Raw genomic sequence first — 6,262 nt, 5'->3', positions numbered from 1 at the left:
TGTTCCAAACAAAGAGAAGAGGAAATTAAAAGGATCAAAATCTTTTCTCATGTGGCTCTGCATTTTAATGGGCAGGGAAGCCTTCTGCAGGGTATTTTATCTGTAGTCAAGGATTTATGTCATACTGCTACCCCTAGCAGTAATGAAAGTTGGGAAATATCCGTTTCATCTTTCTGGCATGTGCATTAGAGAAAAAAGGGAAACGAGAGATAGGGATGATATGGGTTAATTCCAGCCACATTTTATGCCGTGTTGCTGTTTACTATTTTTTTTTTCCATAAAATCATGATTCTGTCAATTATCTTGTTATTTAACTGTTTTCTTACTTGGGATCTAGACACACTTATGACATGCTTTGATTTACTTCTGACATGCCTTTATTTATGATAAGTACATAAGAATAGTGACCTTATGGCTTTTGTTTGTGGCTTTGAATAGAAGAATCTCTGGTACAGTAGGCATGCAATAACTATTTGTTGATGATTGAATAAGCCAAAAATAAAATTTTTCTCATGTGGAAAATGGGTTTCTATAAGACGTCATGTACCCACATCAGATAATCAGAGTCCGGTCGTGAGCATCCTATGCAAATTGACTGGCCTGCCATCAGGGCACTGCTGAGTGACTGGAGTAATGACAGGGTTCCTGTCCACTGCAATCACACTGATGGGAGTGATGGTGTCTTCTATGAGGTCCACACTGTCTCTCCAAGCTGCCTTTGTGATAGCTCAACTGACAGAATATCCACGGGTTCAGAAAGAAGTTGAGTGTCCTCCCACAGGGTTCAGCCACCAGCTTTGTCTGGATTCATAGACACTTCACCAAACTTTCTGGCCACACACGAACTCACAGGTTTCATCAGGAACATTCCACATTTCTATATCACCTCAAGATTCCCTTTTCAAGAAGGAATTTAGTTGTGGCTCTCAAGCTCAAGGTTGAGTGTGGCAGTGGCTAGGATCTAGACACACCTGGTGGGCTACCAGAGCAGTTTCTTTTGCAGACAGTAAACAGCCTCCTGGGAATCCTTCACCCTAAGGAAGAGTTAGGCTAATAAATTCAGCCCAATTCCAGTGTCTTAGTGATGAGTGGGGAGAAGAGATTCTGAATCTTGCCCCTTGTCCTCAGATGAACTCTTTGTGTGACTCACATCACATAGTCTCTCTGACTCACATCAGATCAAAGGGAAGAAAGGTAGGTGTTGGAAGAAGAAATCCTCACCAGGTTGCTTTGGTACCTTGTAGAAAAGGGTTACATGAGGGAGGGAGAGATGTTCTTTCCCCCTCCTCATGGCTTACAGCCCTGCCTGTGATGTGTGGAGGGCTTCAGAGAATGCAGAACCTCTCTAGCTTTTGGAGGTCTCCAGGGTGGCTGCCACACCTATAGCAACTTGTTCCTGAGCACAGTAAAGACATCTCCAGGGGCTCTCGTGTATTAGCAGGAGAGACCTGGTGGGGATGGAGGGCCTCCTACAATGGAGAGGAGAGCTTGGGAGTTGCTCTCATGGTTTCTAATAGGAATTCATTTTAAACATTAGCCCTCTCCTCCATCTCAGGCTAACAAAGCCCATGAAAAATGGGCTTCATACATTTACTGAACAAATGCTGATTGCCAGACAGCTGTATTGGAGCTGAAGAGAGAACAAAGTAGACATAGTTCCTGCTTGCGTTGTAGAAGGAGCATGTTAGTGTCTTTGGGTTGCTATCACAAGATATCATAAGCAGGATAGCATATAAACAATAGAAATTTATTTCTCCCTCTTTTGAGTCTCCACACTTTTAGACATGTGGACAATAGAGCTTATCTATTAACTTTTTTTTTTTTTTGGTGGTGCTGGGGATTGAACCCAGGGCCTTGTGTATGCAAGGCAATCACTCTACCAACTGAGCTGTATCCCCAGCCCTCTACATGCTTTGGAGGCTGTCAAGTCCAAGGTTAAGGCCCTGATGAGGACCCTACTTCCTGGCTCATGGATGGTTGTCTTTTCACCATAACTCACATGGCAGGAGGTCTCTTTTATAAGGGCATTGATCCCATTCATAAGGTTTTGCACCCATGACCTGATCATCTCCTGAGGGTCCCATCTCCTAACACCATTTCCTTGGGGGTCAGTGTTTCAACATATGAATTTTGGGGAGCAACATTCATAGCAAGGATAGAAAAAAAACCAACTTTATCAATAGAGCTGATAAAACGGCTAAAAGTTGAATATAATAAGAAATTTAACTGTGAAGATTTAATTAGGAGTCGGAGAGAAGTTTAGGGGAAAGAATTTTCAGGAGGAAGATGCCAACCTTTCTCCATCACCACTCAGAGCTTCAAGTCATAACCAGCTCCTTTGTGAGCTGAACCAGGCCCTCTGAGGCCAACCTGTGCTGTTCCCTCCTGTGCACCCTGAGCCTTATTGTCTTTGTTGCACTGGTGGCCTGACATGACACGGAGTGTTGTTTTTGTGGCTAGACTGGGAGCTCTTGCCTTCCAGGCTCTGCAGAGCCTGGAGCAATGGAAGCCCATGGCAGGGGCTCCAGAAATGTTTGGTGGCCCTCTGACAGTGCATCAATGAAGTGGAGTCACATTACAGCAGGTGAGGTTTAGGTCAGATGTACATGCTTCTTGTCAGGCACATGAAATGTTAAAACAGCTGTGAGGGGAGGTTGGAGTTCACATCGTGTCAGACTTCAGCTCCAGGAGGATTAACCCGTTGACTGGAGCAAAGTTGGAGGGAGAGGGTCCGTCTCATCCGCTGCACAACCCGGAGGGTCATGAGGTCAGGACGGCTCACTGTCCCCAGAGGGCCTCTGCAAACATGCATGGTTTTAGAAGGGTAGAAATGGAGGATGTCACATTGCACAGGACTCTGATGAATCTCAGGTTAAATCCCCAAAACATTCTACCATTTATTTCCTTGACCAGAAAAAGAAAAATATGCACGTGTGTGCATGCACACGTACGTGTGCAGGTGTTTGTGTATATGTGTGAGATTGGTTTAAGTCCTGTGAAATGTCTGTGATTCCTATGAATGATACTTATCTTACCCAGGCTGTTCCCATCAAAAAAAGAAATACATATCTTGAAATCACCTCTTGAAGGCAGGTCAAATCCAGACTGGGTATGCAGAGTCGATGTGGTATCTTTGGGGACTATCAATGCAGGGAAAAGAGAAATAGAGCACATTGTCTGTTCATTAGTACTGAAAGCAGAGTAAAAAAAAAAAATCAAAATTAGAAATGGAGGATAGAATAATAAGAGCACATCTTTCCACTGTCTGCCTATCTTGACCAAGAGCTGTGGTAGAATTGCATTCTGTGTAATTGCCTAGCTCATAATACTGACAGGTCATCTGCCTACCTACCTGCCTGAAATAAAAATTTCATGAAAAAAGTTCATGGAACAAATTGTACAAATGAACAGAAGGTACTTACCTTTGTTATGTGCAATGTACTTTGATATTTTCTACTCCTCTTAGTTTTTGAAAATGCTGGCCATGACCTATGACATTGAGTGGGCCGTCAATTTGGAAAACACTGGCTTTAGAATGTTTAGTTATATAACTGACTGGGGTTGAAACTGCATTCTGTAATGTGGGTTGCTGGAACATCTCAGGGCCTGGAGTCTCTGCAGAGAATGTGGATGTTCTGTCTTTGGATTGCTTTGGGTAGGTGTAGGAGCCTGTTAACCCTGTGTTCCCAAACCTCAGGAAGTTTTTTTTTTTTTTGTACCAGGGATTGAACCCAGGGTTGTGTAAACACTGAACCACATCCCCAATTATTTTTTTATATTTTATTTAGAAACAGGGTCTCGCTGAATTGCTTAGGGCCTCTCTAAATTGCTGAGGCTGGCTTTGAACTCACGATCCTGCCTCAGCCTCCTGAGCCACTGGGATTATAGATATGCACCACCATGCCCAGCCTCAGAAGGTCTTTGTGTTCACAGATATCTATATCTGTATCTATATCTATATCTAGCCTCCAAGGGTCTGGCTATTCTCAGTACCTTATAGTACAAGCAAGAAGGACATGTCAGAGTAGACCCCTTCCTGAGAGGCCTGGGTCCTGAGGGTTCTCTCTCATGGTATCAGGGCAATTGACAAAGTCAGAAAGTCCACTGTCCCATTGCCTTGTAATTCTTCAACTTGGCTCCAGTTCCCTAGTAGGAAATCTGTGCATTTGGCATGGCATGCCCCTTCCTTTCTGGGCTCCAGTGTGGATTCTGACAGGGACCTCCATGGAGAAAGTTCCAAGCAGAGATGCGAAGACCGACTAGAGAAAGACTTAGCTTTATGATAGCACCCCGATTCAGAAAAGCACCCCTTGGAGAAGGAAAGAAGGTGCAGCAACACCTGGGTTATGAAAATATGAGGCTTCGGAGAAATCCCAAAGAGATATGCTCTCAGTTATGTGATTATCTGGCTGATTTTTACTTCTAGTGGGCTGTCATTATCTTTAGAAACCCATTCATCCAATGCCTTAAAGAAATAAAAACGTCTGAAATTTCTTTTATAGCATTTCCAGTGCTGAAGGTTTTGTTTTTGTTTTTCCCTGAAATGTTGGTTGTGCTTTCAGAAAATGGGGCCTTATTTAAAGTCCCAACATATTTAGCGCTTTATGCTGGGAAAGCACGATAGTTGGCACATATGTAGGAGACTGGCTGAGATGTGTGTATGCTTGTTTCTGTAAGATTGGTGCCAGCTGCTTGCAGTACAGCACCAGGGGAGCCAGAGCATCTTTCTACATGGAAACTACATAAGGGCTAGGAACTGCATGCAACAGAAGAGGAGCAAATGATAGAACGGACTGACAGATCTTGCTAATGGGGTAGCATCACTGTGAGCAAAGGCTCATTTACTGTTAGATATTATGCAATTACAAGGAATGAAAATAAAACAGTTATGTAATTTTAGGGTAAAACCAACTATGTCTTCTCTATGAGAGTACACAGCAAATGAGTGACCCTTTTTTTTTTCCTGCAGATTTAGAAGAGTACTAATAAGGTATAAGGCCTATAAGAGTTTTAACATTATGTTAACTTCATGGAGGTTTGGTAGTCAGCTTTCTGGCACTATAATAAGATAACTGACAAAGGCTACTTATTAGGTAAAGAAAGTTTTATTTGTGCTTACGGTCCTGGAGGTTAGAGTTCAAGATCAGGTGACCCCATTAGTTGGGGCCTCTAGTGAGAATGGGACATCATGGCAGGAGTGAGTCAGAGCAAGAAATCACATTTCCAGTAGGAAGTAGAGGCAGGTGGGACTGGCAAGGTCTCAGAAGCTCTTTTGAAGGTATGCCCTCAGTGACCTAAGGCCTTCCATAGGCCAGCTCTCTCTCTCTCTCTCTCTCTCTCTCTCTCTCTCTTTAATTTTTTTAAGTTGTAGATAACACAATATCTTTATTTTATTTATTTATTTTTATGTGGTGCTGAGGATTAAACCTAGGGCTTCACGCATGCGAGGCAAGTGCTCTACCACTCAGTTATGACCCCAGCCCAAGGCCATATCTCTTAAATGTCCATGACATCCCCCAATTTCACCTCCCTGGGGACCAAACCTTGGGGGATACTCAAATTACATCCAAACAATAGCAAGAGGCTTTGAATGACAAAACTCTTAAGAAAGATAAAATGAAATATTCACATGTCTTTGGATTGCTCTTTTCCCTCCCTCCCTCCCTCCCTTCCTTCCTTCCTTTCTTCCTTCCCTCCATCCTTTCTTTTTTCCCCCTCCCTCCTCCTTGTCCTTCTCCTTCTTTTTTTGTTAACTCAACATTTTCCTCTATCCCTCAAAGCTTCACAAGTATGTTCATTTTTACAAGTACATTTAACAAACCAGAAAACTAAGGAAGAGCTTAGAATTCAAGATTGTTACTTTACAATCTAAGCCATCTAAAGCAGATGTTTTCAAAACATTTTCTATGAGGTGATCCTTATTAAATTGACACAACAACCTATAAAATGGTGCTGTTAGCATTAGTCCTGTTGAGATGGAAAAAGGTTGAGAGAAACCAGAAGCTGCTTTGCCTCTGCCTCTGGAGACATGTGCCACGGCCAAGATAAGGCTCATCCCAAGCTTTTGTTAGTGCAGGCTTTGCCCCTGGGAAACAGGCTGGACCACCTAAAGGCTTCTCCTGCCTGGACAGAGGCAGCCATGTGAAAGTAAGTCAAGACCTTTCTTTGCCAAGGAGCCATACTTAATTCTCAGTCCTTTGTTGTCCTGCTCTGGGTCCAAGGAGAAGTTGATCCAAAAAAAAAAAAAAAAAAAAAAAAAAAA

The sequence above is a fragment of the Marmota marmota genome, unplaced genomic scaffold, assembly GCF_001458135.2.
Source record: "Marmota marmota marmota unplaced genomic scaffold, marMar, whole genome shotgun sequence".
NCBI classification, from domain to species: Eukaryota; Metazoa; Chordata; class Mammalia; order Rodentia; family Sciuridae; genus Marmota; species Marmota marmota.
The sequence above is the reverse complement of the archived record's forward strand: the minus strand, read 5'-3'. Positions refer to the sequence as shown.